Source organism: Strigops habroptila, chromosome 20, assembly GCF_004027225.2.
Source record: "Strigops habroptila isolate Jane chromosome 20, bStrHab1.2.pri, whole genome shotgun sequence".
NCBI lineage: Eukaryota > Metazoa > Chordata > Aves > Psittaciformes > Psittacidae > Strigops > Strigops habroptila.
The window spans coordinates 2294423-2320062 of NC_044296.2; positions in this window are offsets into that span (position 1 = coordinate 2294423).

Here is a 25640-nt window from a genome sequence, read left to right on the forward strand (position 1 = left end):
GGCTGGAATTGTGCCTTGGGGCTTTCTGCAACACTTGGAGGTCCCGGGTACTTTGGCACAGGAGGGGCAGCTCCCCAGGGGCAGGGGCTGGCAGGGTCCTGATGTCCCCATAGTGACAGCTACAAGGAGCTGCTGGGCAGGTACTGGAGTGACACCCGACTGTCTAATCCAGTTGCAGCCCAGACACCATCAGCTCCTGGGAACTGGAATGAAGGCAAATCCTGTTGAGCAGGTGCAGAGCACAACCTGCTTTTTGCGTGCTTTGCCCACTGCTGATGTGAGCATGTGTGGCCCATCCTCGGGCTAGGTCCATCCTTGAGGATGGGACACAGTAGGACCACCCTTGAGGATGCTGTGGTCCTGCTGAGGAGGTGTGAGCTGTGTCGACGGCGGAGCTGCAGAACAGGGAAGATGCTGCCCAGCAGCAAAGGCAGAACCGTGCCCTGGAGGTGGGCGCCCACCTATCCATCACAAGCTACACAAAGGGGATGTGATGGGTAAAGAAGGGTGCCGCCACCAGCCTGGCATTGTGTCCTTCTTGGGAACTCCTGGAATGCAAGACCCGAGGGCAGGCGGCTCCTCTGGGCCCAGCACTGGGTAACATGAGGCGGGTGGGCCTGGGGAGGGTAAGGAAGAGGTGTGCTGGCCCTTTAAGAGAATAATTTCGGAGCTGGCCTACTGAGTTATTGATTGGCGCTATGGTAACGTATATTAGATTATGTATGGCTGGAAATGTGTTGTGGACTGGGAGGCTTGTTTGGGAAGCCAGCACTCTTCTTCTTGTAAACCAGCTCCCCGCAGAGGGTTTGGGTTGTGAAGGGTCTGCAGCACGTCAGCTCAAGTGGAGCTGAGGATGGACAGCACTCAATGCATGTGTGAGACCACAGATCCGGTGCCCTGGGTGCGGCTGGGGGCATCTTTGGGTCAGAGGGATGGATGCTGAAGGGTTTGTGATCAAAAGGGTGCTATGGGATGGATGGGAATACTTGTGGATCTGGTCAAAAATGGTTAAAACCCACAGACAGCCCTGTTCCTTCCAAACCAGCCACTGGCAGCTCCCGCTTCATGTCTTCCTTGGAAAATATGAAACACTCATGGGAGGACCCAGCCCTGCTGAACAGTCCAGGTGAAACATCTGAGTTCACTCCAGGCTCTCCGGCCCATCTGCCAGGGCTTTGCCTTTGGTTTCTTTGTGTGAGCTGGCAAAACACAATCCCTTTCCTATTGCAATGGCTCCGAGGGGGCAGGTGGGCTTCAGTGGAGGTGGATTCACCAAAACCCTCCTTTGCCAACCAATTGCTGATGGTGATATGGGTCACCCAGTGAGCCCCAGCCCTGCAGCTCCACATCTTGCCTTGCAGGGGAGGCTCCTTCCAAGCCCACACCATGAGTTTGCACTTGGGAACAAGAAGAGGAGATACGCTTCTTCCCATGCCCCTCTCCCGGGAGTGCCAAGAGAGAGCAGCTCCTGTTTGGATGGATAAAGCTCCCAAATCCCAGCAAAAGCCCTTCATGCTCATTCCCTTGCCAGCAAGCTGGTAGGACAGGACAGCCTATTGTGCTCCTGCGGGATGGTCCTGTGTAGAAGGAGAGCCCAGAGCTGTGCGGACCCTCATGCACAAATGAAGGCACCACATTGATCCCGGCGTCTCGCCGTCACCTTTCAGCGCTGATCCCAGCCAGCCGCGGGGCAGCTTGAGGAGGCACCGGACCGTGCTGAGCGTGGTCAGGGGCATTGTGCTGGAGTCATTAGGCTTAGAAAATGAGAGGCTTTGTGATCGTTCAAGAATGGGGAGGGGAGAGGAAGGTGACAGGGAGAGGCAGCTGGTGGGGGAGCTGAGGGAAGGAAGGGGGAGCCCAAGGGACGGTCACAGAGTAGGATGCCCTTTGGAATGCCCCTGCAGCAGCCTTGGTGCCTGGGTGGGGTCTGTGCCTGCTCCCCACTCTTTTCACTCCCCACTGGAAGCCATCACTGTGCCCATGAGGGACCCTCCCAGTGCGGGGGTCCCCAACCATCCCCACCGGTGTGCTGCGGCCAACCCTTGCCATGCCCAGGGTCAGGCCAGCAAACCCAGGCAGAGACAGGGATGCACTGGGGACAGTGAGCAAAGGGAAGGGGTTGGGGTGTCTGTGCACGGTGCTGGGGCAGTGGGAGACTGGCTGGAGATGGGACAACGGCATAGAATCATAGAATCCCAGGCTGGTTTGGGTTGGAAGGGACCTTAAATCTCATCCAGTTCCAAGCCCCTGCCACGGGCAGGGACACCTTCCACTAGAGCAGGTTGCTCCAAGCCCCTGTGTCCAACCTGGCCTTGAACACTGCCAGGGATGGGGCAGCCACAGCTTCTCTGGGAAAAGTCTGTGCCAGCGCCTCAGCACCCTCACAGGGAAGAGCTTCTGCCTCAGAGCTCATCTCGATCTCCCCTCTGGCAGGTTAAAGCCATTCTCCTTGGCCTGTCCCTACAGACCCTTGTCCAAAGCCCCTCTCCAGGTTTCCTGTAGCCCCTTTAGGCACTGGAGCTGCTCTAAGGTCTCCCCTTCAGGAGCCTTCTCTTCTCCAGGCTGCCCCAGCCCAGCTCTCTCAGCCTGGCTCCAGAGCCGAGCTGCTCCAGCCCCTGCAGCATCTCCATGGCCTCCTCTGGACTCGCTCCAACAGCTCCACATCCCTCTTGTGTTGTTGCCCCAGAGCTGGATCCAGCATCTCCAGCTCTCTGTGGGACCATGAGGTTGCCAACTTGATCTTGGGTCAGACCCATCAAGCCCAGAGCCTTGGCCCTGCAGCCATGGGGCTGGCCTTTGTCTTCCAGGGAGCCACTTTGTCTTCCAGGCTAGTGCCGAGGTTGTGGGGAGTCCTGAGCTGCTTTGGGAGCCGAAGTTGGTTGGAAAGGGATTACCTATGGCCAGGTTGGGGTTTGGCTTTTAAAGCCCCAGGACCTGAATTTCATGATGTTTCTAAGTACACTTCTGGCTTTCTCATGCACAGGAAATTGCCCAAGTAGTTCCTTGAAGTGCTGGGAACTCTGGAAGCCCTCCATGGGTTTTGTGAGCTCAAAGAGCTGGGATGGGTCCTGGGAACCACAGCCACAGCAGTGCTGGGATGTGCGTAACCCTCAGTTCCCAGCTCCTTCTCCGCACCAGGCTGGCGGTTCCAGTGACTTTGGGCGAGTGTCTCTAAACTCCAAACTCTTGTGCAAAATGCAGATCCCTGCTTGTCTTCCCCACCCTGCTCCCTGCCCCTTCCCTTCCTCTCCTATTTTAATTTGGTTTTTCCCCCTTGTGTTAATTCTCGTTTCTGCATTCTGGCTGTGTCTGAGGGCTGGAGGAGAATTCAAATAAAAAAGAAAGTGAAACAAAATGAGGAAAAAACCCACCCCTGTTCTCCTTGGATAAGTATATGGAGACATCCATGGGTGCTCTGCCACACATACTCTGCCCCAAATCCTTGTGGGTCCTGGGAAAAGGTGTGTGGTTTAGGGTGGAATTTTGGGGGTTTGTTGGATTTTGGTTTTACTTCCAGGGGACTTGAGCCCCAATGGGGGCAGCAGGTCCTGGGCTGGGATGGGAGAGGAGAAGAGAGGACCATGGTGATGGATGGAGGAAGGTGATAGCACTTGGCTCCCCAGCACATCTCCGATACACAGCTTGGAGCACTTGCCAATCAATTCAGCCAACGCACCAGGACTCCTTCAGATCTATTTAAAGAGTCTGTCTGCCTGGGCCTGAAAGGGAGAAGCTTCTGATAATCCCCTTCCCTCTTCCCTCTTCCCTCTTCCCTCTTCCCTCTTCCCTCTTCCCTCTTCCCTCTTCCCTCTTCCCTCTTCCCCTCAATCCCCCTCTCCTGGGAGCTACCAGCCGAGCAGGAGGGGAAGGATTCCCCCAGGGTCAGCTCCACTCTGCCATTGAAGGTGTCACTGCCCATGGCAGGGGGTTGGAACTGGACGATCTTAAGGTCCTTTCCAACCCAAACCAGCCCTGGATTCTATGGGGACCTGCCAGCCTTTCCCTGATATTCCCAAAGCTGCAGCTCTGCTCAGTCCCCCCTGGGCAGTGGCAACTGCCACTTTGTCCTTTAGCTCCAGTCCCTGACATGGGGCAGAAGAGCATCCCTGCTCAGGTGCCCCATGGTGTGGAGGAGCTGCTGACGGCTGCTCCAGCCCAGATGCCACACGCTTGCTGTGGTTGCAGCTCTCAGAGTGGGGAGGACCCCTTCCAGCTGATGGGACCCACCAGCAGGAACAAGAGGGGTCCTTCTGGTGACCCCTGTCCATGCGAGAGGTGGCCAAGATCTGAGACCCACTGGGGTTAATTCTGCCTGACGGTCTTGTGGAAGAGAGAGGAGCCTGGAGGCACCTGGGGGCATGGAGACCCAGCCCCAGCTGGCCATTAATGCACCCAATGCAGTGGTCTCAGGCATGGTGGTGGTGTGGGGCAGCTCTGGATCCAGCCCTGGCTGGGCAGTGGGTGCAGGCAGATGAGGAGGCTCTGAAAGCACCCAGCTTCAGGGATTTCTGGAGAGGCTGCCCTTTCCCCCGCTCCTTCCTTTTTCTTTTTGCCTTGTTGAAAGGGATCTGGCAGCTCCACACCCAGCAGGGCATTAGGGGAAACAAATGGGCCAGAGCAAAGAGGGAGAAGGTCTGGTCAGGCTGTGTTTGTCAAGATCCATATTGGCATGTGGCCCATCCCTCAGCAGCCCGTTACACCTGGGAATGGAAACAGGGGAATGACGGTGGGGAGGAAAGGGGGTGAGGAAGAGGAAAGGGACAAGGAGAGGTGAGGGGTGCTTGGGGTGGCATTGGTGTGGGGCTGAGCTGCCTGCAGGGAGGGCAGGATCTGCGCCCTGTGGAGATGTACAGGGGATTGCAAGGACACCCCATTGCTCACTAAGCACAGTGGTGCCACCACACCAGAGCAGCTTTCATCCATCCCATCTCAAAGGGCCACTGAGACACAAGGACCAATGGGGGCCCTGGCGAGGGACCTTCTGGGCTGATGGGGTTTGAAGTGAGACCATTTCTGCAGTGATGGCACAAAGATGCAGCCCCAGCCTGGAGAAGGCAGCACTCCCCCTCCACCCCAGCACCGCGAGGTGGTGGCACTGGTGTGCCAAAACAGGATTGAGAGGATGGTGCTCCCAGCTCCCCACAGCAGCACACGGAACAGTGCCGGGGCTGCCATCAAGCTGATCTTGGTGACATAAATGGGAATGGACGAGGACAGGAGGAGGAGGGAGGTGAAGTGGGGGGTCCAGTGGTGCCCCATTAGTGCTCATATAGATTTTCAGCCTGGGGGTGGTTGAGGAGGAGGCTGGGAGAGGAGGCAGCATGATGCCTATTTGTCATGCTGAGCATCCAACCTTCCCCAGGAGCATGGTGAACTGTCCTGGTGCTCCTTTCCCCCTTGTCTACCCCAAGGAGAGGGGTACAAAACTTTGCCTCCTGGGGGAGAAGGGCCAGTGGGGCCGGTGCTCATGGTCTGGGGACAAACACAGCCAGGGGGAACAAGAACAAAAGGGAGGTTAAGTCCTTTTTTGGCTTTAAATGCTTATTTTGGCTGCGGGGCAGAGGTGTGCTGGGGAGTCACTCGTGATTGCATGCGTTTGATATCCCCATGGTGGGTAGAGACTTGGACCCATCAGCCTTCATAGACTCCCATGCCACTCCTCAGCACTGCACTCCAGCTCTCCTCTCCTGATCCCCTCATTAGCTGCAACACAGAAAGTGTTTCAAAACCCTTTGCAGAGGGGTCTTCCTCCTCCCTCGCAACTCCTCCAGCCTCAGCCACTCTTCCCGTCAAGCTCATTAGAGCCCTGAGTATCAATCAGGTGGAGATGAAAGCCAGCTGGGGATACATTACAACACCTTGGAAAGGGATGAAAGGGCCTCTTTAGTCCTAACAAACCTCTCAAAGCCGAAATGCATATGGATGCAGCCTCACACATGCTGCCTTTCATCTCAATTTTTCACCTTTTGGGTTGTTTGGCTTTTGCCCCACAGCAGAGGGGCACGGCCACCCCAGTGACACCACATATGTGACTGGCACAGTGGCCTTGCATCCCTGGGGATGGGTGGCACAGGGGACATGCTGGAAAGATACTAGGATGTTTTATGGGTTTTGCTTTGCCCATCTGCCCCTTCTGATATCTGAGGACAGAGAGAGCATGACCCAAAATGTCACCAGCCAGAAGAAGCCTCCATGGACACCTCTGGGTGCAGCGTCGGTCCCATCCCAGCTCCAGGGACAGCTCCCACTGAGGGAGCCGGCAGGATCAGGCCCTTGCTGTGTTGTGCTGTGCAATGGATTTTAAATTTAGAAATTGTTCAGATTTGTACTTTGAAAAAAATCCATGGGGCATTAAATATTTACAGAAAATCAGCAGCCGTGTAAATAATAGAAAAATCCAATATTCTGCCAGTGGACCAGTTTTCAATAAATTTGAAAATTTTATTATATTGTTATTATTATTTATTGCCTATTTTATTTGTCAGTGTCTCTTTTCATAGGCCGCATAGATTGGGGTGTTTGACCACCTCATGCTGCTGACCCAGTGTCCAAGCTTCTCTGTCCAAACTTCTCTTGCCAAGGGCCACTGACACTGCCCCAGCTGCTAAGACCTGGCCATGTTGTAGGATGGGCCATATCCCACATATTCCACTCCATGGAATCACAGAATGGTTTCCATTGGAAAGGACCTTAAAGCTCACCCAGTTCCAACCCCCTGCCATGGGCAGGGACACCTTCCACAAGACTAGGGTGAGGCGTCCTCTGCCTTGTACCATCCTGGCATGGACATGGTGGCATGGGGGGTCCCAGTGGGGCTGAGGGTGCAGCAGGAGCCCCGAGCAGGTTCAGAGCTGCAGAAGGGTGAGGGCGATGTAGCACCTACTCTAATGGGATCCTCTCCACAAGTAATTAAGCCTCGGCTAATGCTAACCGTAATGTGATGTATGTATGCCTTTAACTAATCATTTATTAGCCCCGTTGATGGTTTGTCAATATTAATTCATTTATTTAAACAACTCCGAGCTGTAATGAAGATGTTTGCTTTAAGGGGGGTGGGGGGGGGAAGAGATGGAGCTGCCAGGAGATTTTTTTGTTGACTCGATGGATGTCGCCCTGCCCCGGGAGATGGGGCTGTGGTGGGATGAGGAGCTGCTGCCAACAGGGGCTGGGGCCTCTCCTGCAGCCCCAGCGTATGTCGGGAGTTGCCACGGTGACTGGGGACCACACATACTAGAGGGAGCTTCCTGCACCTCCCAGAAGAGCAGGATCAGGCCCTGCTCCCTACCCCTGGAGTGATGGGAGCAACCCAGGGTGATGCTGGGCTCCAGCACAACCCACTGCACCAGCTCCCATGGAGGAGCTCCAACACCCAGCACCTCCAGCTCTGCCACTGGAGCAACTTGGGAAGAATTTCCTTCATTTTGACCTTAAAACGTTCGAGACATACCTCAAAGTTCAAAATCAAACCCAAATGTGCTGCCTGACCCAGAGCGATTGTGTTTTTGCTTTGCCTTTCGATTTACCAACGATTTGAAAATGATTTTTATTTCAAATCAAATTCCTTGAATAGGAAATTGCCAATAAACTGAAAAAAAAACCCAAATGTATTTTTGGTCCCGTTTGATAAGCCCAAATTGGATCAGGTTTTGCCCTTCTTCTGTACCTTTTGGGTGTTAAAGCAGATGGGATGCTCAAGAGGGGAATGGCCTTTCCTGGGAGTATCCTTGGGGCAGAGGGGGCCTGCCCTGGGGCCATACTGAGCAGATCCTAACACAGGGCCTTTGGCCAGATGTTAGATCAGCTGCTTCCAGCCTCCTTGGCAGCTTCTTAATATCAAGTAGATCACAGTATTAAAGTTAACTTTCTCTTAAACAGGCTTAATTAGCATCCTCCAGACAAACATAAATTAATCCTGGGTTGCTCCGGAGAATGTGGAGTTTCCCTTTGATCAATTCCTAGCCCTGGCTCCAGATAAACTCCATGGAAAGCCAGGACTCAATCTGGTTGTTCATAACACTGCGCCTGGGAGCTGGTAAGCTGGTGGCATTCTCATGTCCTTGGCAACCAGCCCTGCTCCAGGCTGTGGGCACAGGGATATGGCTCTGGATGTCGCCACAGCCATGTATGACCATGCATGACCATTCGCCATCACACAGGACAATGTATGACCATGCATGACCATGTTGAACCATACACTACCATGCACAACTGTGATTGACCACATATAGAATCACAGAACCACAGACTGGTTTGGGTTGGAAGGGACCTTAAAGCTCATCCAGTTCCAATGTTCTGCCATGGGCAAGGACACCTTCCACTAGAGCAGGTTGCTCCAAGCCCCTGTGTCCAACCTGGCCTTGGAGCATGCATGGCTGTGAAATGACCACACACCACCACCACACATGCAGCCAGCCTGCCACAGCTATTCCCATGCCCCCCAACTGCAGGGATTCCCTTGCCGGGTTGGTGTCTTGGCTATGCATGGTCGTGGATGGTTTGTCTCCCATGAACGTGCTTCTTGGCTTACAGCATCTTGCCATTATAGGGTGATGTATCAGTGGCAAGGACCTTCTCCTTCATGGTTTGATCCTGCCACCTTCTCTTTTCCTTTGATGCCCTTCATTCTACATGAGGAGGGCCAGAAAGCAAGCTTTCCCTCATCTCCTCCTCCAGGGGAAAACAGGGGAAAAAAGGATGAAGGTTTGGTAGGAGATCAAAGGAATATAGGGGTAAAAATCACTGTCTTTTGGGAAGCTGCTGAAGGGCTTCTAGCACAGCAGGAACCCACATGGACCCCTCCAGGAACCGGGGATGGAAGAAACCAGGTTAATTCAGCTTGAATTGATGGTGGCATTTGCCTGTTTTGATAAAAGCAACACGTAGAGCTCCTTAAGCCTTAGTTTTCAGTTGCCTCCAGTGCATAAATCTGCAGGAAAAGGAGGGGGGAAGATGCTTACTTTGCAGGCAGGGAAACTGAGGCACAGAGGATTTGATGGGCTTTTTGGGGTGCAGCACCATTCCAGCCCCAATGTCCTTGAGCATGAAATTCCTTGAGGGCCATGAAATTCACTCAGACTAGGGCAGGATTCCCTTTGGGATTCACCCAGTGCTGTGCACAGAGCAGCTCTGAGGTCATATCCTGCTCAGCATCACCCATAGAAGCATCAGGGGGAAGGCGACAGAGGGCTAAAGGGCCCATGGCCATGGGAGGACATGATGCCTGGGTCCCCATAGGGTGTCAGGAGGGAAGGATTGAGGGATCCCATCCAAGCCAGAGGCAGAGGGATGAACCAGAGAGCAGGCAGGAGGATGCACAGGGCTGCTGGAGGCGGAAGGGGGGCTGCCCAGCCTGACACCAGGTCATGGAGCTGGGAGCGTTGCGAGGTGCTGAAGGGATCAATAGCAATTCTAATATCATACGAGTCAATTTTGACCTGTCATGGGCAGCTCGGCAGGCTGACTCCAGAGCTGCAGGACCTGATAAATGGGCTCTCAAAACCATATTTATAGCAAGAAAAAGCTCATAAAATTGAAACAAGGGCAGAGCACAGGGAGGAGGCTGCAGCTCGGCCCTTACGCTGACCACAGGAAGGGGAAAAGCGGGATGCAGAGTGTGAAGGGGGTGGGAAGCTACCCACCCTGAGGGGCTCTTTAGGAGTAGAGACCCAGCCCATGGGGTAGAGGAGCACCAAGAGATGTCTCAAGTGTGGGGCAGGGATGAGCTCGGGGGGACATGGCCATGTTGGGGGGGGGTTTGGGTGCTAACCCCAGCAAACTCCTGCGCCCCCCTGGCTCTTTGCAAGCCCCCATCAGCCCCACACAGCCCGGGACATGGCTGCTGCAGGGGGCAGAGAGCTCTGGGTCCAGCCAGAGCTCCTGCAGCTCCCCTGCGGTGGGTTCCTGACCTCCTGCTGGGGAAGACACATGGGGATGGTTCCTTTCCCCCCTTATCGTACTCAGGGCAAGCAGGACCTGCAGCCACTTGTCCCTGCTCCCCTCTCAGAGTGGCTGCCAGGATTGCAGCTTTCCAGTTCTGTCCTTCTTGCCTCCCCAAGAGCAAATCCTGCCCGGCACTGTCAGGAGCTGCAGCTTTCCTCCAGGCCTTGGTGTGGAACGACATTTATGAGAAGAATTAGGGGGAAAAAAAAGCAGGATAGACAAGCTTGTGTGGCGCAGGGAGCAGAGGAAGCCTAGCTAGGCAAAGCGACATTGGCCCCTCCGTGCCACAAAAACATGTGTCTCCCCTGTCCCAGGAGGAGACCCCAGGGTGGGATGAAGGAGATACGTGAAGGGCCATGGTCCCCATGCGGTCCCCCTGGATTGATTTACTTCCTCATCCCTCTCCTTCTTCCTCATCCTCCTTTACCCTGTTTCAAACCCCACATGCTGTGGACCATGTTTCCCTTCCCCATCTCTTTTGGTGCTTTTCCTGCCGTAAATCCTCCCCCAAATATTGCTCCAAATTAGCCAGGCAGATTTATCCCTCCAAAACAGCCCTCGCAGGAGGGCCCTGCTCAGCACCCCAGGGGTGGGAAGGATGAAGCAGGGGGGTGCTGAACACCCCTTTATCCTCCCAGTGTCTTCCCAATCCCTCGATGCCTGCAGGCACTCAAGTAAAATCCAATGGTCCCAGACACAGGGCATCCTGATGATTTATTCCTGCCGCTCATGAAGCATTAACTCATGTTGGCCAAGCGCGGTGGCTTCATTGGGTCTGTAGCCCACCATGCCCATGTGTTACAGGTGTGATGAGTTGGCTGGTCTCAGTTTGAGTCCTTCGGGGGGGAAGGGTATCTATGGGGAAGGGGGAAAGGGTGTCTGTGGGGGAAAGTTTGAAGAGGAGGAGGAAAAGGTGCTGAGGGTATAAACATGAACAGAGCTTGAATTTGGGGCCCGAGGTCCCCCGTAGCTGGGTCTGATGCCTCTCAGCTGTGCTCTTTTCACCAAGTCCTCTGTGTTTCACCAAGCCTTGTGGTTGGTATTTTCGGGATGCTCCAGGCTGGCACTGGGTGGGTCTGGGTTTTTTCGCCTTCTTCTAGAGCAATAGAAGGCACAGGAAAACACCCCCCTCTGGATTTCCCCCTTTTCTTGCTATTTTCTACCTCTCTTCCCCCCGAGATTTTCTCCCCCTCTTTCTGCAGCAAATACAACATCCTGATAACACCGGGATCAATGCAACCGGAGTCAATCACCCCCTGGGCTGGTGCATGGATGGGACTGTGAGTCCTGGGGAGCTGTTCTCCTGCTCTGTGCCCTGGTTTCCCTTATCCCCCAGGAGGACGATGCGCTTTCCTTCCTTACAGCCTGCACTGGAGGCAAGGTAGGACTCTGCTCTACAGAGATAAAATCCTCCCAGGAGTATCCCCAGCAATTCCCAGTCTGGCGGTAACACAGGAATCGTTGTAAGCTGAAGCACGGTTCTAGCTGGGATGGCTGCAGTGAGGTCCAAGCAGGTTTTATATGTACCAGCAGCTGACACCAAGCAGGTTGAGTCCAGAATGAATAAAATAACACAAAAATCAGAGGGATTCAGAGGCGAGATGGTGCTGGTGTCGCTGCTGCTGCAGCCTGCTCCTGGCCAGGAGGAGGGCTGAGAGCTCGCAGCAGCAACAGTGGGGAAGGAATCAACTGTTTGCTCAGGTTTTGCTTCAGGTTTTCTTCCAAAATGGGCAATTTGGCTCTTCAAATAGGAGAGGAGAAAGGAAAGATCAGTGTGTTGGAACAGACAATTGCAGTCCTGTCTTCCCTCCTCCCTTCCTAGAAAATCCACTCCTTTCCTTAGCAATTTGGCTCCCAAAGACCTTGGTGCATCTGGTGTTTTTTAAGTTCAAAAATTTCCCTCAAAAGCTTTGTATATGGATTTATTATTTATTTATTTTTAATAATTCCCTATGTGAAAAATGGGCTTTAAAGCCTCAGTTCTCTCTGAGCAGGGATCTAGGCACCAGCACTGGTGCTGCCCAGGAGACACGTGTGAGTCCAAGCACAGCCCAGGTCTGCACAAACACATTTCTGCCTTCAAACTGTGCACCAGGGAGGAGCTCCCTCCACCCCCCACCTCCCTTAGGGAGGAATGGTGGGGGGCTTCAGATGTGGCTTGGATGCTACTCTGATTGACTGGGGAAGGCTGCAAAGAAGAAACAAGAGGGCAAGGACAAATGCTTTTCCCAAGCTCCCTGCTCATAACTGCCAGGAAAAAGGGTCTCAAAAAGGCAGACGTGAGTTGGGCAGCCTTTTGGGATGAAGCAATGTTGTAGGACTGGATGTTTGGTCTTGTTCAGTGTGTTTATTGCATTGCAAAAGCCTCTCCAGTCCTGGCTGGAGACCCGGATGCACAAAAGAACGTGTCTCAAGGGGCTCAAACGCCCTTTTGGAGAGGGAACCCTGGTTTTCCCATCTGGTGAGGAGTTCAGAAAAGCATCTGGATCATCAGGACTTGGTTTCCCCCTCTTGGTGGGTTCCTTGAGGACCTGCAAGAGGCTGCCTGGCTCCGTGAGATATGTCGGATGGCCACCCATCTGCCATTGGGCATCAAGAGCCTCACCCAAGAGATGGCAACACACAGGTACCAGCACCCTGCCTTGTCCTGTCATCCTCCCCTCCATATTATTACTGCAGACACAACCCAAAGGTTCTCAACAACCCTATCCCCACTCCCATCTTCACCGTGCCCCATGTGCTTTCCTGATGTAAAGAGGTTATTTCTAGATGGGACAGAAAGAAGACAGGAAATACCAGTTTGGAGCTCGTATCTGGAAAGCCACCACTGTGGTGGGAGATGAACTGATGACCAGAGCCTCCTGACCCTGAATGGAGCATAACAGCTTCTGAGTGTCTCTTATTGCTGTGCTCATGGGGACTTCTGAGCATTCTTATAACGGTGGTGGGCAGCTCCCTATCACCGTGGACTGTGTCTACCACCAGCTGTGCTCCTCTTGCTTAAAGGGTCTTCACCTGCATCAGCCCAGAACCAGCACCCCAAGGACTCAGCACCACAGCAGCTCCTGTCCCCAGTGATGGAAACAAATAGCCCAAGGCAGGCAAAGGCCAGGAAGAAACCATTTCCTGCAGTGGTGAGAAGCTGAGTCCAAGCTCCTCCCATGCATTGCTCCCACCACTAGGCTGTGGAACATTCCCTTGCAGATGGAGATGTATCCCAGAAGTTCTGCTCCATCCCTCTGCTCCTTGTTCACCTGGAAGAGCATCTCCAGCAGTATAGACAAGTGCTCGAGCCTGGGCTGTTGGAGACAACCCAACCACCAGCATCCCAGGCCTACATCCTCCATGTAGGCCCATTCTCCAGGTCTACATTGCCTCCATCATCCATTACCTTTGGGGCCCACTCTGCCAATGTACCTCTGGAGAAACAGGGGCAGCCACATAGAGAACCCATGCATGGCAAACAACGATGAGCACTGGGAGAGGACACATCTGCATCTAGCCGCTCTGCCAGCCCTTATCTGGGGAAGGCACATCGGAGGAAACAAGGAAGACCTAAAGGGGACATCTGGTGCCTCGAACCCTTGGCCCCCATCTCCATGTACCAGGGGAAGCTCCTGGCGTCCTCTTGACTGAAGCTAGGCAGAACGGCTGCATCTCCAGCCTTCCTATCTCCTTGCAAAGCGTGGCAGTTCCTGAATTGCCCGGCCGCAGCAGGCCCTAATGGCCCAGAGCTGATGTTTTATTGCCGGGTTTAAAAGTGTAATTAGTTCAAGTGTAAACAGAAAAACCTTGCTTAATTAAGAATTTTTAAACAGGGCACCGAGAGATTCCGGAACCATTAATGAACCCCAGGCAAGCACCATAAAATTGATCGAGGGAAGAGAGACGGCAGGGAACGGGGGAGGGCTGGGATGGGGATGTGTGATGAGCGGGTATTACTGCAGTCATCGCCCTCAGTTTACTTTGGCCGCTTAATGCCAGAGTGCATTTGGAAGCTGGTGTTTATGGCGATGGGTCTCCATAGAAATACCTAATGATTTTTTATGCATTAATGGGAACGATGGACAGCAGTCATATATTGTTTAAGGAGCCAGAGAAGATCCTTTTAAGGCTGACATGTGATAGATCAAGAGTGACGGGATGGGCCCTGGGTTGAGGTTCCCCATGCCACGGCCTGTTGGGCCCCATGTCTTAACAAGGATCAACTACCAGCCTTTACCTTTAAGAGTCCATAAAAAGAACAGATAAAATCAAAGTGTTGTTTTCCCACCACCCCATCCCTCCCTTCAATGCTCTTTTTGGCTCATGCCAAGAGAAGTTAAATATATCTGTCTTTCCCGTCTGTGGGGATCGGCTGAGTGGATGGGAAGACGGTCTGAGTGTTTCCTGTCCAGACAGCTCCCAGGACCAAGCGGCAGATGTGTGTCTCTAGGCTGGTACGTTTTCTGTAGGTTTGAGCCCTCTGGAGCAAGGCAAGGTGCCTGGAAAGTCCTTTTTCCTGTTGATTGGGAAGCAGTCGAAAGTCCTGTTGGGCTCTGCTCAAGGCCAGTTGGCCTCTCCCTGGCAAGCTGGGTTGTTTGGCATGAGGTGCTGGTGAAGGTTGGCAAAAGGAAGAGCTTTGAAGACTTTCTGTGCATGGATGTCCTCTTGAAAGTGATGGATGGGAGAGCTGGGAGGCTCTAGAGTAAAATGAAAGAGAAAGAAAAGTCAACTCCTGGCTTGGGAAAGGTCATCCCTCTTATTGTGCAAACACGGGCAAAGTGCCCTCTGCTCAAGGAGTCCTGCTGTCTGTGCTTCTGGGGCTGAGAGTCCAGTTCAGCTCAGAGTGAAGAGCAGCCCATGCTGTTGGCATTTGAAGGACTTTGAAGATCAAGGCATGTTCTGGCTTTTCCCTTCCTGGCCCAGCTAAAGGCCCCAAGAAGCTCTTGCCCAATCCTCTGGAGCAGCCAAATAATGGAGAAGTTCAGCAATTTTAACAATTGTGTTTGGTGCCACCACTGGCCACCAGAAACCTCAGAAATTGGCTCCTGCCTGGGAGCCCACCTTCAACCTTGTATGGCTTCTCCTGTCCTCCCCTTAATAGAGATGAAGAAGAAACCAGCCACTCTCCTGTCTTACTAGGCTTGCTGCTGCTATCTTCTGGAGCACATGCACTCGCTGCCTTCTACGTACTCTTCCTCAAAGACCCTGTCTTCCAAATGTCTTGTTCTTGCTCCTTCCCTCCATGGCTCTCCAGGTTGCCTACACTTCCCTTGTAAATCTGGTGCCTAGCCCGGGTGAGCTGCTCCAGTGGGAACCTCGCTAAAGCTGAGTCAAGCAAGAGGGTGACTGCCGGGTCTGGCACCTTGCCTGGCCCCTGTGCATTCCCCAACCTGCTCAGCGCTTTTCCCCACAAAGCAGGGCATTACAGACTCCACTGAGCAGTCAGGACTAGCTCCTCACCTCAAGGGGTGGGAATGACCAGGGCCACCAGGTGACACATCAGTCCTTAGTGAGACCCTGCTCTGTGAGCTGTCAGCTCCACAGCAGGGCTTCGCTGGGCAGAAAGAGGGCTTGGATTAACAATGTGAGAGAAAATAAATCCTCATTAGATGAGGACTTACTCATTCTCCAAACAGCTCTGGAAGGCCTTATCTAGAGATAGGAAAACTGAGGTCTGGGGAGTTTAGACCTTGTCTACTGTGTAGGTAGGTACACCAGCAGCCGTCTGGGACAGGCTGTGCTGCCAAGGGAGGGATGGCTGCTGACAGCAGAAGGAGGTGGAGTTACACCATGAGGTGGTGGAAGAGGAGATCTGAGCTCAGCAGATTATTTTGTATATGCTGATTGGGTCTTGCTGGGGTATTTTTGGCATCAAAGCAATGTTCATTACTTTTCATGCTCCTGGCCACAGTGAGTGAGGAGAGACAATTTAGCAGTACTGGTACAGGGCGTTTTGCTGTTGCTATGACGCTGAGGGTGCACGCACACCTGCAACAGTGACAGATCCCACATCTTGCATTCAAAATGGGATCCTCAAAAGAGAATTTAGATACTCGTGTATGTGCCAGGAGGTTCCTTCCACACTGTCACCCCTCCTGCTCCCGACAGACCCTGCGGCACACAAGATATCAAGGGCCACGTGCCACCGCGGCACCCATGGCCGAACTCCCACAGGCCATGTTGGGCTCCACAGGGCTTTGTCCTCCCTCCTCCTCTTCCGTCTTCTCCTCCCCTCTCTGCCTCTTCCTTCATTATTCCTGTGCTCCTCCCACCCTCTCCCTGCCTCTCCTCCCTTCCCTTGGCTTTTGTTCCTTCTCTCCTCTTCCCCTCCCTCCTCCCAGAAGCCTTCCCCCATCTCCAATCCCTGCTCTGGCTGCCCAGGCTGTGTCAATTAGGTATCGATCCCCTGTTCTCTATCAGTGGTCAGCTGAGCTAACCAGTCCTGCTCGGTGCTTTGCACAGTGATGAATAATAACAATAATAATAAAGGGGTAGGGGGGAGGCAGCTGCACTTTGTGCCTACAGCCCTTCACCTCTCCCTACCCCGCGCACACCCACCCTCACCCCCTCCACAGCTACAGGCAAAATCGATAGTGCGTGGAGTCAGGAATGGAATATTTTTATCCTCTAATTGGGAAATGTGCTTTGACAAAGCCCAAGGAGCAGGGAGGGGGCCGGGAGATACTGTACCGAGAAGCAGGGAAGGCAGCGGAGCCCAGGCGAAGCGGGGACACCGGAGGGTTTCTGCTGCAATTGGAACAGCTGGGAAGAGGTGACATCTGTAGGGACTTTGTCTGGGTCCAGGGTATGGCTCTGGAGGACTGGAGCAGTGTTGGTCCCATGGAGGAGCCAGTCTTGACCCAGGTGGTATCAATGCATGGATAAAAAGAGGACAAAAAAGCCCGTTCCCCACCCGAACTACCTGCCACTGCTTTACTTTTGCAGTTGCAAGGAAGAAGGAGTGTGCATTATTCCCTGCTGGCATCCAGGGGCTCTACATCCCCTGGCATGATGTGCCACGTGCTTGCCCAGGCCTGCTGGTGCTGAGCAATGTGGGACAGTTGTACATGGGACAATGAGGTGTCCCAGGAAGCCATCAGCCCTCCCTGGGCTATCCTTGAGGAAACCCTTATCCTGCAACATCCAAGGCAGCTGGTACTGATGTGCCTGCAGAGGTGCAGATTTGACTCAATGATCTTAAAGGTCTCTTCCAACCTAAATAATTCCATGATTCTAAATGATTCTATGCCCATGTGAGTGGCAACCCTGCAATGGGCCTCATGCTGCAGCTCTAAGTTTATCACAGCTAGAAACATCTTCCTATCTCCAACTGTGTAGGCCAGGTGAATTGCAGTGTCTTTAAATTATCCCCTTCCTCCAGTCAGACCAGCCACCAGTGGGCTTTCCGGCACCACTGGGTCTTCAGATACGACTGGGTCTTCAGGCACCACAAGCTACATCCTGGTCCACAACCCATGGGTGCAGTTCACTTGAAATAAGCACAAGAACCACACAAGATGGATGTGGAGCTGTTAGAGTGAGGCCAGAGGAGGCCACAGAGATGCTGCGAGGGCTGGAGCAGCTCTGCTCTGGAGCCAGGCTGAGAGAGCTGGGCTGGGGCAGCCTGGAGAAGAGAAGGCTCCTGAAGGGGAGACCTTAGAGCAGCTCCAGTGCCTAAAGGGGCTCCAGGAAACCTGGAGAGGGGCTTTGGACAAGGGCCTGTAGGGACAGGACAAGGAGAATGGCTTTAACCTGCCAGAGGGGAGATTGAGATGAGCTCTGAGGCAGAAGCTCTTCCCTGTGAGGGTGCTGAGGCGCTGGCACAGGGTGCCCAGAGAAGCTGTGGCTGCCCCATCCCTGGCAGTGTTCAAGGCCAGGTTGGACACAGGGGCTTGGAGCAACCTGCTCTAGTGGAAGGTGTCCCTGCCCGTGGCAGGGGCTTGGAACTGGATGAGCTTTAAGGTCCCTTCCAACCCAAACCAGTCTGTTATTCTATGAAAAATCCAACATGATCCTAGCAAGGCAGCCATAGCAGCAAAAAATGGATAAACAAACAAAAAGCAAACAAATGGATAAACAAACAAAAAGTACCAAAAAAAAAATCTCCTTATCCAGTTCTGGGAAGGAGCTTCTAAGTGGGCAGACCAAATCTCACCCATTTCATTTACTTTTAGTCTCAACCAACAATTTCTTTGAGGAATCTGAAGTGATCTGGAGAAGCCTGGGCTGTTTTTACACCGTGTAGTGGTTGTCATTTTGGTCTGGTTTGAGGTTCACTTTCAAACCTTTTAAATGTTTCATCTTCTTGCATCCAGCCCATGCCTTTGCCATAAAAGCACTCTTCATCTGCCTTTGGCTGGTTTATTTTTAGGAATCTCTGTCTTGTTGTGACCACGCACACGAAGCCATTGCACCGATGGAGAGGCACCAAACCCACAACTCTTCTTTCCACCAGCTACAAAAGCTTGGAACCCTAGATTTTTCTTGCTTCTGGCTGCCCCTTGCCCTGCCAGCCATGCCCAGGGCTCGCTTTGCTGCCTGAGGGTGAGATGCCAGTTTGCCCACCCAAGGTGAGACTGGTTTGGTGCATGCCTTGGGCTGGGCTGAGCCAATCTTCTGGGAAATAAAGACAAATCGGCAGCTCTGCCTCCCACAGCAGGGCAGGGAGTGATTGCAGTTGCCATAGCAGTGTGCACAGTCCTCTCCCTCCAGCCTTCCCTGGCAGTCTGGTTTATTTTTGGCTATTGTTTTCCAAGTTGTTTTGAAAAGGGAGAAGCAAAGCAAAGCTGGATTCCCCTTCTTCTGCCCGTGTCAAGGGGCACACAGGGAGGTGTATGGCAAAGGTTACTGGGCAAACTAGTTGTGGGGGCTGCCGCATCTTTCAAGACATAGTGTGACTGAAAGCCAAGGGAAGGTGATACAGCATCTCCATGACTGAGTCAGGAGTGGAGATGAATTGGGATGCCTTCGTTCATAGGATGGGTAGGGGTAAAAATCCCAGTCCCCTCTCTTTATATAGACCTGTGAGAGCAATTAGATCCAGCTTTGGGGAAAAGATGCCTGGATTAGGAAAGTATTTGCCTTCACCAACAAAGCACAGGCTGACTCCATCCTGTTATTCCAAACCTCCGAGTAGCAAGGAAAGGACAAACACTTGTGCCAGGGAATATAGGGTTCTCAGGCCACAATTTCTCACATGGGATCCCAGCCCAGGGGTTAGATGAACCAGACAGACTGATCTCAGGACAGACATGCCCGTGTAGGACAGCAACAAGGGCTTGAAGAGAACATCTTCCCAGGCCTTATGTCTGGGTGAAGGACCTTCCTTAACATTCCTGATTATCCTGTAAGACCTGTTGTTGCTCATGTCCATGTTCTCCAAAATTAGACACCTTCTTATGCTGTGTCCTGGGCTTGGAATAAGTTTGCTTCTCCTGGGGAACCTTGGACTGGGAACATGGCCAGGCAGTGTCTGGCTATTATTCCTTGAGTCTGAGACCGACCCTCATGGAGCACTTCCCTGTGGGATTCACAGGGATCAGTGCTGAGACCCACTCTGATCCACATGGTCTTAAATAATCTGGGAAAGAAGAAGAAAATACAGTGATAAAACTTGGTGGGGAGGCAGAAATTATCAAGGTAGTTGACACAAAGAATGCCTGGGAATGTTTACAGAAGGATCTAAGGAAAAGAGGAGTCTGGGCAACAGAAGGGCAGATAAAACACAGTGGTGATAAATGCAAAGTCATGTGCATGAGGAAAACAACCTTAACTACCTATATACCATGATGGGCTCGAATTAGCTATTACTGCTCAGGGAAGAGCTCTTGGAGTTAATGTGGGTAGTTCTCTGGAAATGTCAGCTCAATGTTTGGCTGCAGTCAAAAAAGGCAAATCGGATGTTAGCAATGATTAAGTGAGGAACAGAGGAGAAATCAGAACACGTCATTATAGTCCCTTGTCAATCCATATTCGATACTCCTGTCCCCTCCTGCTCTGAGAGCTGTGTGAGGAGAGGCACTAAGGTTGGGATTGCCTGGTATTCACATTTGGGGACATTAAGGGGCATATGAAGAGTCCTAAAGATTGTGAGCAGCCTGGAGAAGAAAGGAAATGGTAATTTTTCTTGTTTTCCTAACAGAAGAATGATGCAAAGCTCCAAATGTCTCGATTGTAGGCTCAGAGCAAATCAAAGGGACTCCTCTTCCTTCTTTTTCCTTGTGTTGGAACCCCTTGTCTCTGGGCTCTGAGACACAAAGCATACACGTACTTGGAGGGCCTGGAGGGCAGTTCCATAGGATGGCCAGTGCAGCCTCAGCTAAATAAGTCATTAAGCTGAAGACAACGAGAAGTGGTTCAGCATGAGAGGTGTCACCTCATTTCTTACCAGCTTCCCCCTAGCATCTGTTCCCAGGGATGTGGACGTGCTAAGGGTCCTAAAGGACTCCTAAAGGACTCAGGGGAGGGAAGAGTGAATCTTTGGGGCGGAAGAAGGGTGGCAGAAGGAAAAACCTTTCTCCATGAGACAGACTCATGGAAGCCCATCGCTTGTCCAGGCTGATCTCCATGCTGAGCTGGGAGCAAGGGATGGGTTTGGCCTGTGCTGCCAAAAGCAAACTCCAAATCCAGGAGATCCAGTCCTCCCTTCCATAATATAGTTGTCCCGTTCCTGATGTTGAGCAGACATTGGGCTTGAAAACTAGGAAATCGGCTGTGAAAATTCCACATTTCTCTCCCACACCTCACTCGTCACCATGCAGCAGCAACAAGGTCCCCCTTGCAGACAAAACTGAAAAGCTTTTATGTGCAAGGAACATCTGAGCAGAGGCCTGAGGGGTATCCCTCCTTTCCCAGCCATTTAGAGCACCATTTAGCTTCTCTCCTCACCTCAGTTTACTCATTTGCATGGCAAGGAAGACCATAGGATGCAGGGTAAAAGCCAGAGGAGAGACACTGCAGGCTCTTCTGCAGGAGAAGAGGGCTTTGGTTTGTGCTTCTGCTCCTTCTGTTAGCTCTTTGGTTAATGCCTCCACACTACCTTGTCTTTCAGTGGCAAACAATAAAGCTCAAGGTGAGCATCACCTCTGCCCTATCTCTTAGATTCGCCTCTCTCCTGTCCATCCATCACATGCTTGCTCTCCTGCAGCCGATTGCAGCCAACCTGCATCAGCTATTGATTTATTGACAGAGGCCGGGTCTGGAAGATTCAGGGAAGCAGCTCCCCACAGAAACGCTTTTCAGAAGTAGAGATTTGATTTTTTATTTATTCTTTCCTTCAATGTATGGATTTAACAAGCTCTAGGCAACAAAGAACTTACTCCTCCAGCATGCAGGCTCTTACACTTCCTCCATTTCTTCCCCTTCTCTGGCAGTAAAGTCATCTTTAAGGGATTACTCTTTAAGGGCAAAACACAGCTCTGTGGATAGAGGCAGACCGTGGTGTCCTCGGGGCTCAGATGCTACATAACCTCTGTGCTGATATTTTTGAAGGAGTAAATGTCTCCCTTGGTCTCCATATTTGTTACGTGTATGTGGTGGTTGTCAATGTAAGACCAAAATTCCCTTTTTTTTCCTATATCATGATGGTGAACTTCCCAGGCATTATGGACCAGAGGCACCCATGGGTGCAGCGGTTTCCCCAGAGCCACTCCTGGCTCTGGGTTTGGAGACACTGAAACCAGGAGAAAAGACTTTTACCCACTGTGCTTGCTTTTTGCAAGCTCCAAAACACCGGCCTGTCACCCAGGCTTCGATCCCAAGTGATTCTGCTGCCACACCAGCTGGCAGGTTACTATGGGCTTTGCTTCTCACAGGATATCCCCAGCATGTCCCTAGTCCCATGTGTCCCTTCCTCCACCCGCACCTATGTGTGCAATGGGGCTGCCCTGGAGCTGCGGGATGGGGTGATGGGTGCGCAAGGGTTGTGACAAGGAGGAGGTGATGCTTGTGGCCAGCCCTGAGGTGAGGGATCAGCAGCATTCATGGGGCCAGGGAGATGGCTGCTTTAGCAAACTCTGCAAGGCAATTCCCCAGGGACCCAGCAGGACCAGACACCCGTTGCAGGGGATGGGACCTGGCCTTACTGATGCCTCATCCTTCCCAAACCAGTATTTTTTGACAAGTATCTCTGATTTTGCTCCAAATACACCAGCTGAGCTTTGGCTCAACAAAACCATTCTCCTCCACATGCTTTTCAGGCTGGTTCGAACCTCACACTCAGAGCCCAGCTTTTGGTGCTCCCAGGTGGCCCTGGTGTCCCCCATCTCCATCACCAGCCCATGGCCCTACAGAGGTGACTCCAGCCCCTCTCTGTCTCCCCTGCCCTCACTGCAGGGGGGATTTATTGGGCAGATCCTTTACAGATCTCTTGGTTTGAATAGTTAATGATGTGTGATTTCATTTGCGGCTGCATTAACCATCTGATTACTCTCCTGTGGAAGACTCATTTACAGACGATGGAGACAAATGCTTCCCAAACTATCAGCCAGAAGGCCTAATTCCTGCACAGCCAACTTTTTCAATTCACTTTGTGGCTCATGAGAAAAAAATCTTTTAGGCAATAGATGCCCCATCCGTGGCAGTGTTCAAGGCCAGGTTGGACACAGGGGCTTGGAGCAACCTGCTCTAGTGGAAGGTGTCCCTGCCCATGTCAGAACGTTGGAACTGGATAAGCTTTAAGATCCCTTCCAACACAAACCAGGCTGTGATTCTGTGATTTAAATGGTATCAGCAGGGGCCAAACTGGTGCTAAGGCAAACTCTGACAGAGTTGCATTGAAGCCAGCTCTGACCACAAGCTGCCAGCACCCAGGGCAGCTGCTGTGGGTAGCAGCTCTGGTGACTCCAAGGGTGGGATTTGCCATCGTGGAGGACAACTGCCCAACTTCAGGGTTGCGTAGGTGATGCTCAGGAGCTACTCTTGAAGCTCTAATCCAGTTGTGATTCTGTGTGCTCCAAACCAGCTCCTACCCACCCTCCTCCCACCACCCCATGCCCCTTCCTTGCTGCAGGAAGGATGTGACTGCTTCAAGAATGGGTTGGCCATGATTGCCACCTTGAGCTCTTTGACTCCTCGCAAGGAAACCTGTCTCACAGCCATCGCCCGTGCCCAAATTCGGAGGAGGTCTGGAGCCAGCCGCCTGGTGTTGCCTTGCCAAGGTCAGCCACTTTCTGCAAGGACATTTGCAGCAGCATCTCACTCGCTGTCTCCCCCAGCTCCGCACAAGCTGCATCGCTCGTAAGGGCTTAATGATTACCCTTAGATAACTTTATTGGCTGAGAGTTATTGGCTGGCTTTGCTGCAAAGGCAGCCTCCTGCCTCTCCTTGCAGCCAGCCACAGGTGAAGCCCAGCGTGAATGGTGGGACCCTGTGGCCTGGACAAGCCCCAGTGCAGGGGTTTGGGGCTCTTTGGTAGGATACATGGCCCAGGGTGTCTTTCATTGCATGGAAACAAAGCGGGGGATGTCCATCCTTGGCTGGGCAACCTCTGAAACCGTTCGGTTTTCTGACCACTTTTCTCAAGTGCTTTTCATTTCCAGAGCACTTTAAAGACCTGATCTAATTAATTCCTCCGAGCCCCCGGGGAACGAGGCAGGTAGGGAGGTGGAGCCGGGAATCCTGCACTGCTGCAGGGATGGTTGGGAGCTGCAATCTCAGCTGTGGCCTGTTGGAAGGAGGAAAAACAGCATGAGGATTTTCTCTGCTGCTGGCTGTGATGGTGACACCCCACGTCACATTATGTCAGGGGCCTCATCCCAGACAGAGACAACCGGGGTGGGGGGTTGACCCCCATCACCATGGCCTTGAGGGAGCTGGAGCCTCGTCACCCCTCACTGGAGAGCCCAGAAGAACAGCTGCCGTGCCTTGGGGTGCTGAGTGGTATCCCCAGCATCTCTGCAGAGGACGGGGTGGCGGGAGAGCAGCCTATCACCATGGAAACGGTGCATCCTGTGGCGATGCGCATCCTGACAGGGTGTGGGGGGGTTCTTTTCCCCTCCCTTTCTCTCCTTCTGTGAGACCTCAGCATTGATCCAGGAACGTGCTCTTCGCATGTATGATCCATGCAAACACCGTGTTCCTATTGATCAGGCTCCTTTGCTGCTTGGGGTCTGTGCTGGCAGGAGAAACAAAGGCTGGAGGAAGGAGGAGAGAAAATTACACGCCACCGCACCGAACAAATAGCATTGGCAGTGTCTATGGGGTCTCTCTGGAGCCACCTCCTCATCCCTTTCCATTCCTGTCATCCTTTGGTTTCGCCCTCGTTCATCCCCTCTCCATCTTCCCTTCTGCTTTCTTTCTCTCGCTCTTGGCCACCAGAAATGGCCAAAATCTCCCCCCTGTGCTCCAATGGGGACTTCCATCAGAGGGGCTACTTCCAAGAACCAAGGAGCTGACCTGTCCCTGCATGGCAGGGGACTAGTGTTACTGTCGTTCCCCTCCCAACCCAGCCCTGTCTGGAATCGGGGGGACACATTGTGTGGGGGTGTCCCAAACCCAACTCCTTTTCCAGCCAAGCTCTGTATGAGCCTCAATAATTACAGTGATGAGTCAATAACAATTACGTCTAACAGCCACTCAGCAGAATTGACGCAAATTATTTTAATTTTATGTTTCTATCGATAAACTTTTCCAGGTTGGCACCTTCTCCCCCATTCCTGCACCTCCCGGCCCCCCACTCCCTGGGGACACCCCACTGCTTGTGCCCCAGCTTGGGCAATCACTGCTAGGGGACAAGGTGAGGCTCCACGAGCCTCTTCTCACATCCTTGCTCCAAAAAGCCGCATCCAAAGCTGGAGCTGCCTGCAAGGATGTTTGTGCATGGGCAGGTTTCTTTTCTCAGGAGGAAAACCTCTGCTTTTCCCAAGAAGGCAGTTCCCAGTTGAAGTTGCTCATTCAGGCACAGCCAGAGGCTGGTTTCAGGCTTGGTTTGCTGGGGAATGGGCACCAGGCTTTGTTTCGCAGAGCTGAGTGCAACCTCCTACAACAGCATCTTTGTGATGTTTTAGGCACATATCTTCTTGTTCATGATGGGGATACACCACGTCAGGCTTTGCCGGTATGGGGTTGTGCGGTTTTTTTCCCCACTATTCTATACAATTGACCCATTTTATTCTATACAATTGACCTATATTACAGAGAAATTATAATTCATCAAATCAAAACGATGCCTCAAAAGCAATCGTTGTCATGATTCCGCGTCTAAAGCTGTCTTAAATGGCCTTGTATGGGAAGTACAACAACATTCCCACTACCCAGAGGTTGGGGCTCACCCTGCAGGTTCAGGTTCTGTGTCTGGGAGTTTACAACACCTCCACCTCTTCCAGTAGCCCAAGAACCCTCCTAGCATGTGATGTATACACCATGGGCAGCCATTCATCAAAAGCAAATAAAAAAGCACAGATAAATAACATTTGTTACGCTGGCTGATGACCAGTGAATTATTCCTCAGATTTTTTTATTTTCCTGTTTACAGGACTGACCTGCTTCACATCCCCTGGGATGCTGGAAGCTGCAGAGCTCCACGGACCAAGGGGTGACTGTCAAGCTGTGGTCATCGAGTCTCCCACCCATTCCATGAGGGGCCCCTGGGGAGACTTCTCCTGAGTCCTTGCCTCCTGCTGCCTCTTTGAGTGTTTTTTTCCCCCCTTCTCAGTTCTGGGAGCTGGCACTACAAAGCTGTAAATTGCCAGCATCCCATCACTGCTGACCTGCAGCTT